The sequence below is a fragment of the Aristolochia californica genome, unplaced genomic scaffold, assembly GCF_029961685.1.
Source record: "Aristolochia californica isolate CCGP_79_NKW_82.1479 unplaced genomic scaffold, dmAriCali1.0.hap1 SCAF_15, whole genome shotgun sequence".
NCBI lineage: Eukaryota > Viridiplantae > Streptophyta > Magnoliopsida > Piperales > Aristolochiaceae > Aristolochia > Aristolochia californica.
In genome coordinates this window covers 16620799-16637395 of record NW_027181826.1, presented here as the reverse complement: position 1 = coordinate 16637395, position 16597 = coordinate 16620799, and positions in this window count along the sequence as shown.

Here is a 16597-nt window from a genome sequence, read left to right as displayed (position 1 = left end):
CTCAAGTTTACGTGTGGTTGGATATTTACCATGGCCAAACAACCCACTTTTTCCCAATCCTTAAAAATCAGAGATACTTTTTGGAATTATCTCTCTCAGCATTTGTGCGTTTCCATTTTAGATGTTCAAATTTTTTTCAAATCCAAACTTCTCCCACTTTTCTAGTAAACAAAACGATCACAACAAAATGAAAATTTTAGAGTTCATGTATGCAAAAAAATTTGAACACTATAATAAATGTAAGTGAAGAAAATTAATTCACGCACTAAAAATGAACTCCAAAGTTTTGTTATCCATGTTTGGGAAATTCCACAAGTACAACCCTTAATAGCTTGGTGGAATTTTATGAGAAAGAGATTTCTAATAGATCCTAACATGTTTTAAATGTGGTGGGTATGCATGCTAGAAACATGTTGTAGATGCAAATGACCTAAAGATCCAAAAATTTCAAGTGAGTAGAAAAAATAAAATTCTCAAGTTAACGTGTGGTTGGATCTTGACCATGGCCAAACAACACAATTTTTGCCAATCATTCAAAATCAGACATAATTTTTGGAATTATCTCTCTCAGCATTTGTGCATTTCCATTTTAGATGTTCTTTTTTTTTTCAAATCCAAAGTTGTCCCACTGTTCTTGTAAAGAAAACGATCTCAACAAAAAGAAAATTTTAGATTTCATGTATGCCAAAAAAATTGAAAACTATTATAAATGTAAGTGAAAAAAATTATTTCACGCACTAAAAATTAACTCCAAAGTTTTGTTATGCATATTTGGGAAATTCCACTAGTACAACCCCTAATTGCTTAGTGGAATTTTATAAGAGAGTGATTTCTAATTGATTCTAACATGTTTTAAATGTGGTGGGTATGCATGCCAGAAACATGTTGAAGATGCAAAAGATCTAATGATCCAAAAATTTCGAGCTGAAAAAATTAAATTCTCAAGTTAACGTGTGGTTGGAAATTTACTAGAGCCAAAGACCCCACTTTTGGCCTATCTTTAAAAATCAGAGATACATTGTGGAATTATCTCACTCAGCATTTGTACGTTTCCATTTTGGATGTTCAATTTTTTTTCAACTCCAAACTTGTCCCACTTTTCTCGTAAACAAAACGATCACAACAAAATGAAAATTTTAGAATTCATGTATGCAAAAAAATTTGAACACTTTGATAAATGTAAGTGAAGGAAATTAATTCACGCACTAAAAATGAACTCCAAAGTTTTGTTATCAATGTTTTGGAAATTCCACTAGTACAACCCCTAATAGGTTGGTGGAATTTTATAAGAAAGAGATTTCTAATAGATCCTAACATGTTTTAAATGTGGTGGGTATGTATGCTAGAAACATGTTGTAGATACAAATGACCTAAGGATCCAAAAATTTCATGTGAGTAGAAAAAATTAAATTCTCAAGTTAACGTGTGGTAGGATATTTACCATGGCCCAATAACCCAATTTTTGCCTATCCTTCAAAATCAGAGATATTTTTTGGAATTATCTCTCTCAGCATGTGTGCGTTTCCATTTTTGATGTTCAGTTTTTTTTAAAATCCAACCCTCACCCACTTTTCTCGTAACCAAAACGATCACAACAAAATGAAAATTTTAGAGTTCATGTATGCCAAAAAAATTGAAAACTATAATAAATGTAAGTGAAGAAAATTATTTCACGCTGTAAAAATAAACTCCAAAGTTTTGTTATCCATGTTTGGGAAATGCCACTTGTACAACCCCTAATAGCTTGGTGGAATTTTATAAGAAAGAGATCTCTAATTGAACATAACATATTTTAAATGTGGTGGGTAAGCATGCCAGAAACATGTTGAAGATGCACATGACCTAATGATCCAAAAATTTCAAGGAGTAGAAAAAATTAAATTCTCAAGTTAACATGTGGTTGGATATTTACCAGAGCCAAACAACCCACTTTTTGCCTATTCTTCAAAATCAGAGATACTTTTATGAATTATCTCTCTCAACATTTGTGCGTTTCCATTTAGGATGTTCAATTTTTTTTTCAAATCCAAACTTGTCCCATTTTTCTCTTAAACAAAACTATCACAACAAAATGAAAATTTGGGAGTTCATGTATGAAAAAAAATATGAAAACTGTAATAAATATAAGTGAAAAAAATAATTTCACACACTAAAACATGAACTCCAAAATTTTGCTATCCATGTTTGGGAAATTCCACTAGTACAACCTCTAATAGCTTGATGGAATTTTATAAGAATGAGATTTCTAATAGATCCTAACATGTTTTTAAATGTGGTGGGTGTGCATGCCAGAAACATGTTGAAGATGCAAATGACCTAATGATCCAAAAATTTAAAGGTGTAGAAAAAATTAAATTCATAAGTGAACGTGTGGTAGGATATTTACCATGGCCAAACAACCCAATTTTTACCTATCCTTCGAAATCAGAGATACTTTTTGGAATTATCGCCCTCAGCATTTGTGCGTTTCCATTTTCGATGTTCAATTTTTTTTCAAATCCAAACCTATCCCACTTTTCTCGTAAACAAAACGATCAAAACAAAATTAAAATTTTAGAGTTCATGTATGCTAAAAAAATTGAAAACTATAATAAATGTAAGTGAACAAAATTATTTCACGCAGTAAAAATGAGCTCCAAAGTTTTGTTATCCATGTATGAGAAATTCCACTTGTACAACCCCTAATAGCTTCATGGAATTTTATAAGAAAAAGATTTCTAATTGATTCTAACATGTTTTAAATGTGGTGGTATGCATGCCAGAAACATGTTGAAGATGCAAAAGACCTAATGATCCAAAAATTTCAAGGAGTAGAAGAAATTAAATTCTCAACTTAACTTGTGGTTGGATATTTACCAAAGCCAAGCAACCCACTTTTTGCCTATCCTTCAAAATCAGAGATACTTTTTGGAATTATCTCTCTCAGCATTTGTACGTTTCCATTTTGGATGTCCAATTTTTTTTCAAATCCAAACTTGTCCCACTTTTCTCGTAAACAAAATGATCACAACAAAATGAAAATTTTAGAGTTCATGTATGCAAAAAAAATTGAAAACTATAATAAATGTAAGTGAAGAAAATTATTTCACGCACTAAAAAATGAACTCCAAAGTTTTGTTTTCCATGTTTGGGAAATTCCACTAGTACAACCCCTAATAGCTTGGTGGAATTTTATAAGAAAGAGATTTCTAATTGATTCTAACAAGTTTTAAATGTGGTGGGTAGGAATGCCAGAAACATGTTGAAAATGCAAATGACCTAATGATCAAAAAATTTCAAATAGTAGAAAAAATTAAATTCTCAAGTTAACATTTGCTTGGATATTTACCAGTGCATTTGTGCCTATTCCACTTTTTGCCAATCCTTCAAAATCAGAGATACTTTTGGGAATTATCTTTCTCAGCATTTGTGCGTTTCCTTTTTTGGATGTTCAATTTTTTTTCAAATCCAAACTTTTTTCAAATCCAAACTTGTCCCACTTTTCTCGTAAACAAAACGATCACAACAAAATGAAAATTTAACAGATCATGTATGCAAAAAAATTTGAAAACTAAAATAAATGTAAGTGAAAAAAATTATTTCACGCACTAAAAATGAACTCCAAAGTTTTGTTATCCATGTTTGGGAAATTCCACTAATAAAACCTCAAATAACTTGGTGGAATTTTGTAAGAAAGTGATTTCTAATTGATCTTAACATGTTTTAAATGTGGTTTGTATGCATGCGAGTAACTTGTTGAAGATGCAAATGACCTAATGATCCAAAAATTTCAATGAGTTGAAAAAATTAAATTCTCAAGTTAACGAAATGTTGGATATTTACCAGAGCCAAACAACCCACTTTTTGCCTATCCATCAAAATCAGAGATACATTTTGGAATTATCTCCCTCAGCATTTATGAATTTCCATTTTGGATGTTCAATTTTTTTTTTCAAATCCAAACTTGTCCCATTTATCTCGTAAGCAAAATGATCACAACAAAATGCAAATTTTAGAGTTCATATTAGCAAAAACAATTTGAAAACTATAATAATTGTTAGTGAAAAAATTATTTCACGCACTAAAAATGAACTCCAAAGTTTTGTTATCCATGTTTGGGAGATTCCACTAGTACAACCCCAAATAACTTAGTGGAATTTAATAAGATAGAGATTTCTTATTGATCCTGTCATGTTTTAAATGTGGTGGGTATGCATGCCAAAAACATGTTGAAGATGCAAATGACCTAAAGATCAAAAAATTTAGTGGTGTACGAAAAATTAAATTCTCAAGTTAACGTGTGGTTAGATATTTTCACCAGAGCCAAACAACCCACTTTTTACCTATCGTTCAAAATCAGAGATACTTTTTGGAATTATCTCTCTCAGCATTTGTGCATTTCCATATTGGATGTTCAATTTTTTTTTCAAATTCAAACTTGTCCCACTTTTCTCGTAAACAAAACGATCACAACAAAATGAAAATTTTAGAGTTCATGTATGCAAAAAAATTGAAAACTATAATAAATGCAAGTGAAGAAAATTATTTCACGCACAAAAAATGAACTCCAAAGTTTTGTTATCCATGTTTCGGAAATTCGACTAGTACAACCCCTAATATCTCTCTCAGCATTTGTACATTTCCATTTTGGATGTTAAATTTTTTAAAAAATCTAAACTTGTCCCACTTTTATCGTTAACAAAACGTTCACAACAAAATGAAAATTTTAGAGTTCGTGTATGCATAAAAATTTGAAAATTATAATAAATATAAGTGAAGAAAATTATTTCACTCACTAAAAATGAATTCCAAAGTTTTGTTATCCATGTTTGGTAAATTCCACTAGTACAACCCCTAATAGCTTAGTGGAATTTTATAAGAAAGAGATTTCTAATAGATCCTAACATCTTTTAAATGTGGTGGGTTTGCATGCCAGTAACATGTTGAAGAAGCAAATGACCTAATGATCCAAACATTTCAAGGAGTAGAAAAAATTAAATTCTCAAGTTAACGTGTGGTTGGATTTTTGCCAGAGCCAAACAACCCACTTTTTGCCTATCCTTCAAAATCAGAGATACTTTTTGGAATTATCTCTCTCAGCTTTTGTGAACTTCCATTTTGGATGTTCAATTTTTTTTAAAATATCCTTCAAAATCAGAGATACTTTTTGGAATTATCTCTCTCAGCTTTTGTGAACTTCCATTTTGGATGTTCAATTTTTTTTAAAATCCAAACTACTCCCACTTTTCTCGTAAAGAAAACGATCAAAACAAAAAGAAAATTTTAGAGTTCATGTATGCAAAAAAAAATGAAAACAATAAAAAATATTAATGAAGAAAATTATTTCACGCACTAAAAATGAACTCCAAAGTTTTCATAACCATGTTTGGGAAATTGCACTAGTACAACCCCAAATAGCTTGGTGGAATTTTAAAGATAGAGATTTCTAATTGATTCTAACATGTTTTAAATGTGGTGGGTATGCATGCCAGAAACATGTTGAAGATGCAAATGACCTAATTATCCAAAAATTTCAAGGAGTAGAAAAAATTAAATTCTCAAGTTAATGTGTGGTTGGATATTACCAGAGGCAAACAACCCACTTTTTAGCTATCGTCCAAAATCAGAGATACTTTTTTGAATTATATCTCTCAGAATTTGTACATTTCCATTTTGGATGTTCAATTTTTTTTCAAATCCAAACTTGTCGCATTTTTCTCGTAAACAAAACGATCACAACAAAATGAAAATTTTAGAGATCATGTATGCAAAAAAATTTGAAAAATATAATAAATGTAAGTGAAAAAAATTATTTCATGCAGTAAAAATGAACTCCAAAGTTTTGTTATCCATATTTGGGAAATTCCACTAGTACAACCCATAATAACTTGGTGAAATTTTTTAAGAAAGAGATTTCTAATAGATCCTAACATGTTTGAATGTGGTGGGTGTGCATGCCAGAAACATGTTGAAGATGCAAATGACCTAATGATCCAAAAAATTCAAGGAGTAGAAAAATTATATTCTCAAGTTATTGTGTGGTAGGATATTTAGCAGAGCCAAACAACCCACTTTTTTCCTATCCTTCAAAATCAAAGATACTTTTTGGAATTATCTCTCTCAGTATTTTTGAATTTCCATTTTGGATGTTCAATTTTTTTTCAAATCCAAACTTGTCCCACTTTTCTCGTAAACAAAACGATCACAAGAAAATAAATATTTTAGAGTTCAAGTATGCCAAAAAATTTGAAAACTATAATTAAATATAATGGTAAAAAATTATTTCACACACTACAAATGTTCTCCAAACTTTTGTTATCCATGTTTGGGAAATTCCACTAGTACAACCCCAAATAACTTGGTGGAATTTTAAAAGAAAGAGATTTCTAATTGATCCTAACATGTTTTAAATGTGGTGGGTATGCATGCCCGAAACATGTTGAAGATGCAAATGACCTAAAGATCAAAAAATTTCAACGAGTACAATAAATAAATTCTTAAGTTAACGTGTGGTTCGACATTTTTACCAGAGCTAAACAACCCACTTTTTACCTATCGTTCAAAATTAGAGATACTTTTTGGAATTGTGTCTCTCTGCATTTGTGCCTTTCCTTTTTGGATGTTCAATTTTTTTTCAAAACCAAACTTGTCCGACTTTTCTCGTAAACAAAACTATCACCACCAAATAAAAATTTTAGAGTTCATGTATGCATAAAAATTTGAAAACTATAATAAATGTAAGTGAAGAAAATTATTTCAAGCACTAAAAATGAACTCCAAAGTTTTGTTATCCATGTTTGGGAAATTCCACTAGTACAAACCCATTTAGCTTGGTGGAACTTTTTAATAAAGAGATTTCTAATTGATCCTAACTTGTTTAAAATGTGGGGGTATGCATGGCAGAAACATGTTGAAGATGCAAATGACCTAATGATCCAAAAATTTCGAGTAGAAAAAATTAAATTCTAAAGTTAACGTGTGGTTGGATATTTACTAGAGCCAAACAACCCACTTTTTGCCAATCCTTCAAAATAAGAGATACTTTTTGGAATTACCTCTCTCTGCATTTGTGAACTTCAATTTTGGATGTTCAATTTTTTTTTAAATCCAAACTTGTCTCACTTTGCTCGTAAACAAAACGATCACAACAAAATGAAAATTTTAGAGTTCATGCATGCGAAAAAATTTGAAAACTATAATAAATGTTAGTGAAAAAAATTATTTCACGCACTAAAAATGAACTCCAAAGTTTTGTTATCCATGTTTGTGAAATTCCACTAGTACAACCCCTTTTTAGCTTGGTGGAATTTTATAAGAAAGAGATTTCTCATTCATCCTATCTTATTTTAAATGTGGTGGGTATGCATGCCAGAAACATGTGGAAGATGCAAATGGCGTAATGATCCAAAGATTTCAAGGAGTAGAAAAAATTAAATTCTAAAGTTAACGTGTGGTTGGATATTTACCAGAGCCAAACAACCCATTTTTTGCCTATCCTTCAAAATCAGAGATACTTTTTGGAATTATCTCTCTTAGCATTTGTGAATTTCTATTTTGGATGTTCTTTTTTGTTTTCAAATCCAAACTTGTCCCACTTTTCTCATAAACAAAACGATCACAACAAAATGAAAATTTTAGAGATCATGTATGGAAAAAAATTTGAAAAATGTAATAAATGTAAGTGAAAAAAATTATTTCACGCATTAAAAATGAACTCCAAAGTTTTGTTTTCCATATTTGGGAAATTCCACTAGTACAACCCCTAATAGCTTGGTGCAATTTCATAAGAAAGAGATTTCTAATAGATCCTAACATGTTTTAAAAGTGGTCGGTATGCATGCCAGAAACATGTTGAAGATGCAAATCACCTATTGATCCAAAAATTTCAAGTGTTTGGAAAATTAAATTCTCTAATTAACGTGTGGTTGGATACTTACCAGAGCTGAACAACCCACTTTTTGCCTATCCTTCAAAATCAGATATACTTTTTCTGAACTATCTCTCTCAGCATTTGGGCATTTCCATTTTGGATGTTCAATTTTTTTTAAAATCCAACTTGTCCCACTTTTCTCGTAAAAGAAACGTTCACAACAAAATGAAAAGTTAAGAGTTCATGTATGCATAAAAATTTGAAAATTATAATAAATGTAAGTAAAGACAATTATTTCACTCACTAAAAATGAACTCCAAAGTTTCGTTATCCATTTTTGGCAAATTCCACTAGTACAACCCCTAATAGATTGGTGGAATTTTATAAGAAAGAGATTTCTAACAGATCCTAACATGTTTTAAATGTGGTGGGTATGCATGCTAGAAACATGTTGAAGATGCAAATGACCTAATGATCCAAAAATTTCAAGGAGTAGAAAAAAATTAAATTTTCAAGTTGACGTGTGGTTGGATATTTACCATGGCCAAACTACCCACTTTTTGCCTATCCTTTAAAATCAGAGATACTTTTTGGAATTATCTCTGTCAGCATTTGTGCGTTTCCATTTGGATGTTCAATTTTTTTTTCAAATCCAAACTTGTCCCATTTTTTTCGTAAACAAAACGAACACAACTAAATGAAAATTTTAGAGTTCATCTATGCAAAAAAATTTGAAAACTAAATAAATGTAAGTGACAAAAATTAATTCACGCAATAAAAATGAACTCCAAAGTTTTGTTATCCATGTTTGGGATATTCCACTAGTAGAACCCCTAAGAGCATGAGGAATTTTATAAGAAAGAGATTTTTAGTAGATCCTACCATGTTTTAAATGTGGTAGGTATGCATGCCAAAAACATGTTGAAGATGCAAATCACCTAATGATCCAAAAATTTCAAGGAGTAGAAAAAATTAAATTCTCAAGTTAACGTGTGGTTGGATATTTACCATTGCCAAACAACCCAATTTTTGTCTATCCTTCAAAATCAAAGATACTTTTTGGAATTATCTCTTTCAGCATTTGTGCATTTCCATTTTGAATGTTCAATTGTTTTTCAAATCCAAATTTGTCCCTCTGTTGTCATAAAGAAAATGATCTCAACAAAATGAAAATTTTAGATTTTATGTTTGTAAACAACGTGTGGTTGGATATTTACTAGAGCCAAAGAACCCACTTTTGGCCTATCTTTCAAAATCAAAGATACATTGTGGAATTATCTCACTCAGCATTTGTACGTTTCCATTTTGGATGTTCAATTTTTTTTAAAATCCAAACTTGTCCCACTTTTCTCGTAAACATAACGATCACAACAAAATGAAAATTTTAGAGTTCATGTATGCAAAAAAATTTGAACACTATGATAAATGTAACTGAAGGAAATTAATTCACGCACTAAAAATGAACTTCAAAGTTTTGTTATCCATGTTTGGGAAATTCCACTAGTACAACCCCTAATAGCTCGGTGGAATTTTATAAGAAAGAGATTTCTAATAGATCCTAACTTGTTTTAAATGCGGTGGGTATGCATGCCAGAAACATTTTGAAGATGGAAATGACCTAATGATCAAAAAATTTCAATGAGTAGAAAAAATTAAATTCTCAAGTTAACGTGTAGTAGGATATTTTGCCTTGGCCAAACAACCCACTTTTTGCCTATCCTTCAAAATAAGAGATACTTTTTGGAATTATCTCTTTCAACATTTGTGGGTTTCCATTTTGGATGTTCAATTTTTTTCAAATCCAAACTTGTCCCACTTTTCTCGTAAACAAAATGATCACAACAAAATGAAAATTTTAGAGATCATCTAAGCTAAAAAATTTGAAAACTAATTAAATGTAAGTGACGAAAATTAATTCACTCACTAAAAATGAACTCCAAAGTTTTGTTATCCATGGTTGGGAAATTCCACTAGTACAACCCCTAATAGCTTGATGGAATTTTCTTAGAAAGAGATTTCTAGTAGATCCTAACATGTTTTAAATGTGGTGGGTATGCATGCCAAAACATTTTGAAGATGCAAATGACCTAATGATTCAAAAATTTCAAGGACTAGAAAAAATTAAATTCTCAAGTTAACGTGAGGTTGGATTTTTACCAGAGCCAAACAACCCACTTTTTGCCTATCCTTCAAAATCAGAGATACTTTTCTAAATTATCTCTCTCAATATTTGTAAATTTCCATTTTTGATGTTCTTTTTTTTTTTTCAAATCCAAACATGTCCCACTTTTCTCGTAAACAAAACGGTCACAACAAAATGAAAATTTTAGAGTTCATGTATACAAAATAATTGAAAACTATAATAAATGTAAGTGAAGAAAATTATTTCACGCACTAAAAATTAACTCCAAAGTTTTGATATCCATGTTTGGGAAATTCCACTAGAACAACCCCTAATAGCTTGGTGGAACTTTATAAAAAAGAGAGTTCTAATTGATCCTAACATGTTTTAAATGTGGTGGGTATGCATGCCAGTAACATGTTGAAGATGCAAATGACCTAATGGTCCAAAATTTCAAGGAGGAGAAAAAATTAAATTCTCAAGTTAAAGTGTGGTTGGATATTTACCAGCGCCAAACAACCCACTTTTTGCCTATCCTTCAAAATCAGAGATACTCTTTGGAATTATCTCTCTAAGCATTTGTGAACTTCAATTTTGGATGTTCAATTCTTTTTTCAAATCCAAACTTGTCCCACTTTTCTCGTAAACAAAATGATCACAACAAAATGAAAATTTTAGAGTTCAAGTATGCAAAAAAATTTGAAAACTAGTACAAATGTAAGTGAAAAAAATTATTTGACGCGCTAAAAATGAACTCCAAAGTTTTGTTATCCATGTTTGGGAAATTCCACTAGTACAACCCCTTATAGCTGGGTGGAATTTTATAAGAAAGAGATTTCTCATTCATCCTAACTTATTTTAATTGTGGTGGGTATGCAGGCCAGAAACATGTTGAAGATGCAAATGGCCTAATGATCCAAGAATTTCAAGGAGTAGAAAAAATTAAATTCTAAATTTAACGTGTGGTTGGATATTTACCTGAGTCAAACAACCCAATTTTTGCCAATCCTTCAAAATCAGAGATACTTTTTGGAATTATCTCTCTCAGCATTTGTGAACTTCCATTTTGGATGTTCATTTTTGTTTTCAAATCCCAACTTGTCCCACTTTTCTCGTAAACAAAACGATCACAATAAAATAAAAATTTTAGATATCATGTATAGAAAAAATTTTGAAAAATATAATAAATGTAAGTGAAAAAATTATTTCACGCATTAAAAATGAACTCCAAAGTTTTGTTTTCCATATTTGGGAAATTCCATTAGTACAACCCCTAATAGCTTTGTGGAATTTCATAAGAAAGAGATTTCTAATCGATCCTAAAATGTTTTAAAAGTGGTCGGTATGCATGCCAGAAACATGTTGAAGATGCAAATCACCTAATGATCCAAAAAATTCAAGGTGTTGGGAAAATTAAATTCTCTAGTTAACGTGTGGTTGGATATTTACCAGAACTGAACAACCCACTTTTTGCCTATCCTTCAAAATCAAATATACTTTTTCTGAATTATCTCTCTCAGCATTTGTGCATTTCCATTTTGGATGTTCAATTTTTTTTAAAATCCAACTAGCCCCACTTTTCTCGTAAACAAAACGTTCACAAGAAAATGAAAATTTTAGAGTTCATGTATGCATAAAAATTTGAAAATTATAATAAATGTAAGTGAAAACAATTATTTGACTCACTAAAAATGAACTCCAAAGTTTCGTTATCCATTTTTGGCAAATTCCACAAGTACAACCCCTAATAGCTTGGTGGAATTTTATAAGAAAGAGATTTCTAATAGATCCTAACATGTTTTAAATGTGGTGGGTTTGCATGCCAGAAACATGTAGAAGATGCAAATGACCTAATGATCCAAAAACATCAAGGAGTAGAAAAAATTAAATTCTCAAGTTAACGTGTGGTTGGATGTTTACCATGGCCAAACAACCCACTTTTTGGAATTATCTCTGTGAGCATTTGTGCGTTTCCATTTTCGATGTTCAATATTATTTCAAATCCAAACTCTTCCCATTTTTCTCGTAAAAAAAACGATCACAACTAAATGAAAATTTTAGAGTTCATCTATAAAAAAAATTTAAAAACTAAATAAATTTAAGTGACGAAAATTAATTCACGCACTAAAAATGAACTCCAAAGTTTTTTTATCCATGTTTGGGATATTCCACTAGTACAACCCCAAATAGCTTGGAGGAATTTTATAAGAAAGAGATTTCTAGTAGATCCTAACATATTTTAAATGTGGTGGGTACGCATGCCAGAAACATGTTGAAGATCAAATCACCTAATGATCCAAAAATTTCGAGTAGGAAAAATTAAATTCTCAAGTTAACGTGTGGTTGGATATTTACAATTGCCAAACAACCCAATTTTTGTCTATCCTTCAAAATCAAAGATACTTTTAGGAATTATCTCTTTCAGAAATTGTGCGTTTCCATTTTGAATGTTCAATTGTTTTTCAAATCCAAACTTGTCCCTCTGTTCTCATAAAAAAAACGATCACAACAAAATGAAAATTTTAGATTTTATGTATGTAAAAAATTTGAAAACTATAATAAATGTAAGTTAAGAAAATTAATTCACTTACTAAAAATGAACTTCAAAGTTTTGTTATCCATGTTTGGGAAATTCCACTAGTACAACCCCTAGTAGCTTGGTGGAATTTTATAAGAAAGAGATTTCTAATAGATCCTAACATGTTTTAAATGTGGTGGGTATGCATGCCAGAAACATGTTGAAGATGCAAATGACCTAATGATCCAAAAATTTCAAGGTGTAGAAAAAATTAAATTCCCAAGTTAAAGTGTGCTTGGATATTAACCAGAGCCAAACAACCCTCTTTTTGCCTATCCTTCAAAATAAGAGATACTTTTTGGAATTATCTCTCTCAGCATTAGTGAACTTCCATTTTTGATGTTCAATTTTTTTTTTTCAAATCTAAACTTGTCCCACTTTTTTTGTAAACAAAACGATCACAAGAAAATGAAAATTTTAGAGTTCATGTATGCAAAAAAATATGAAAACTATAATAAATGTAAGTGAAAAAAATTGTTTCACGCACTAAAAATGAACTCCAAAGTTTTCTTATCCATGTTTGGGAAATTCCACTAGTATAACCCCTTATAGCTTGGTGGAATTTTATAAGAAAGAAATTTATAATAGATCCTAACATGTTTCAAATGTGGTGGGTATGCATGCCAGAAACATGTTGAAGATGTAAATGGCGTAATGATCCAAAAAATTTCAAGGGGAAGAAAAAATTAAATTCTAAAGTTAACGTGTGGTTGGTTATTTACCAGAGCCAAACAACCAACATTTTGCCTATCCTTCAAAATCAGAGATACTTTTTGGAATTATCTCTCCCAGCATTCGTAAATTTCCATTTTGGATGTTCAATTTTTTTTTTTTCAAATTCAAACTTGCCCAACTTTTCTCGTAAACAAAACGATCACAACAAAATGAAAATTTTAGAGATCATGTATGGAAAAAGAATTGAAAACTATAATAAATGTAACTGAAGAAAAATATTTCACGCACTAAAAATGAACTCCAAAGTTTTGTTATCCTTGTTTGGGAAATTCCACTAGTACAACCCCAAATAACTTGGCGGAATTTTATAAGAAATAGATAAAACTTTGGGAATTTTCTAATTGGTCCTAACATGTTTTAAATGTGGTGGGTATGCATGCCAGTAACATGTTGAAGATAAAAATGACCTAATGATTCAAAAATTTCAAGGAGTAGAAAAAATTAAATTCGAAAGTTAACGTGTGGTTGGATATTTACCAGAGCAAAACAACCTATTTTTTGCCTATCCTTCAAAATCAGCGATACTTTTTGGAATTATGTCTCTAAGCATTTGTGAACTTCCATTTTTTATGTTTAATTATTTTTTCATATCCAAACTTGTCCCACTTTTCTCGTAAACAAAACGATCACAACAAAATGAAAATTTTAGAGTTCATGTATGCCAAAAAATTTGAAAACTATAATAAATGTAAGGGAAAAAATTTATTTCACGCACTAAAAATGAACTCCAAAGATTTGTTATCCATGTTTGGGAAATTCCACTAGTACAAGTCCAAATAACTTAGTGGAATTTTATAAGAAAGAGATTTCTAATTGATCCTAACATGTTTTAAATGTGGTGGGTATGCATGGCAGAAGCATGTTGAAGATGCAAATGACCTAATGATCCAAAAATTTCTAGTAGTAGAAAAAATTAAATTTTCAAGTAAATGTGTGGTTGGATATTTACCAGAGCCAAACAACACACTTTTTTCCTATCCTTCAAAATCAAAGATACTTTTTGGAATTATCTCTCTCAGCATTTGTGAACTTCCATTTTGGATGTTAAATTTTTTTTTTAAATCCAAACTTGTCCCACTTTTCTTGTAAACAAAACGATCACAAAAAAATGAAAATTTTAGAGTTCATGTATGCAAAATAATTTGAAAACTACAATAAATGTATGTGAAAAAAATTATTTCACGTACTAAAAATGAAATCCAAAGTTTTGTTATCCATGTTCGGGAAATTCCACTAGTACAACCCCTTATAGCTTGGTGGAATTTTATAAGAAAGAGATTTCTAATCCATCCTATGATGTTTTTAATTTGGTGGGTATGCATGCCAGAAACATGTTGAAGATGCAAATGACCTAATGATCTAAAAATTTCAAGGTGTAGAAAAAATTAAATTCTCAAGTTAACTTGTGGTTGGATATTTATCAGAGCCAAACAACCCACTTTTTGCCTATCCTTCAAAATCTGAGTTACTTTTTGGAATTATCTCTCTCAGTATTTTTGAATTTCCATTTTGGATGTTCAATTTTTTTTTCAAATCCAAACTTGTCCCACTTTTCTCGTTTACCAAACGATAACAACAAAATGAAAATTTAAGAGTTCATGTAAGCAAAAAAATTTAAAAACTTTAATAAATGTAAGTGTAAAAGATTATTTCACGCACTAAAAATGAACTCCAAAGTTTTGTTATCCATGTTTGGGAAATTCCTCTCGTACAACCCCTTATAGCTTGGTGGAATTTTTTAAGAAAGAGATTTCTCATTCATCCTAACTTGTTTTTAATGTGGTGGGTATGCATGTTAGAAACATGTTGAAGATGCAAATCATCTAATGATCCAAAAATTTCAAGGAGTAGAAAAAAATAAATTATAAAGTTAATGTGTGGTTGGATATTTACCAGAGCCAAACAACCCACTTTTTGCCTATCCTTCAAAATCAGAGATACTTTTTGGAATTATCTCTCTTAGCATTTGTGAACTTCCATTTTGGATGTTCAATTTTTTTTTCAAATCCGAACTTGTCCCACTTTTCTCGTAAACAAAACGATCACAACAAAATGAAAATTTTAGTGTTCATATATGCAAAAAAATTTGAAAAATATAATAAATGTAAGTGAAAAAAATTATTTCACGCACTAAAAATGAACTCAAAACTTTTTTTATCCATATTTGGGAAATTCCACTAGTACAACCCCTAATAGGTTGGTGGAATTTTATAAGAAAGTGATTTCTACTAGATCCTAACATGTTTTAAATGTGGAGGGTATGCATGCCAGAAACATGTTGAAGATTCAAATGACCTAATGATCCAAAAATTTCGAGGAGCAGAAAAAATTAAATTCTCAAGCTAACATGTGGTAGGATATTTACCATGGTCAAACAACCCAATTTTTGCCTCTTCTTCAAAATCAAAGATACTTTTTGGAATTATCTCTCTCAGCATTTGTGTGTTTCCATTTTGGATGTTATATTTTTTTTCAAATCCAAACCTCTCCCACTTTTCTCGTAAACAAAACGATCACAACAAAATGAAAATTTTGGAGTTGATGTATGCAAAAGAAAATTGAAAACTACAATAAATGTTAGTGAAGAAACTTATTTCACGCACTAAAAATGAACTCCTAAGTTTTCTCATCCATGTTTGGGAAATTCTTCTACAACAACCCCTAATAGCTTGGTGGAATTTTATAAGAAAGAGATTTCTAATTGATTCTAACATGTTTTAAATGTGGTAGGTATGCATGCTAGAAACATGTTGAAGATGCAAATGACCTAATTATCCAAAAATCTCAAGGAGTAGAAAAAATTAAATTCTCAAGTTAACGTGTGGTTGGATATTTACCAGAGCCAAACAACCCACTTTTTGCCTATCCTTCAAAATCAGAGATACTTTTTGGAATTATCTCTCCCAGCATTTGTGAACTTCCATTTTTGATGTTCAAATTTTTTTTCAAATCCAAACTTGTCCCACTTTTTTCGTAAACAAAAGGATGACAACAAAATGAAAATTTTATAGTTCATGTATACAAAAAAATTTGAAAAATATAATAAATGTAAGTGAAAAAAATTATTTCACGCACTAAAAATGAACTCTAAAGTTTTGTTCACCATATTTGGAAAAGTCCACTAGTATAACCCCGAATAGCTTGGTGGAATTTTATAAGAAAATATTTCTAATAGATCCTAACATGTTTTAAATGTGGGGGATGCATGCCAGAAAGATGTTGAAGATTCAAATGACCTAAAGATCCAAAAATTTCAAAGAGCAGAAAAAATTAAATTCTCAAGTTAACCTGTGGTAGGATATTTACCATGGCC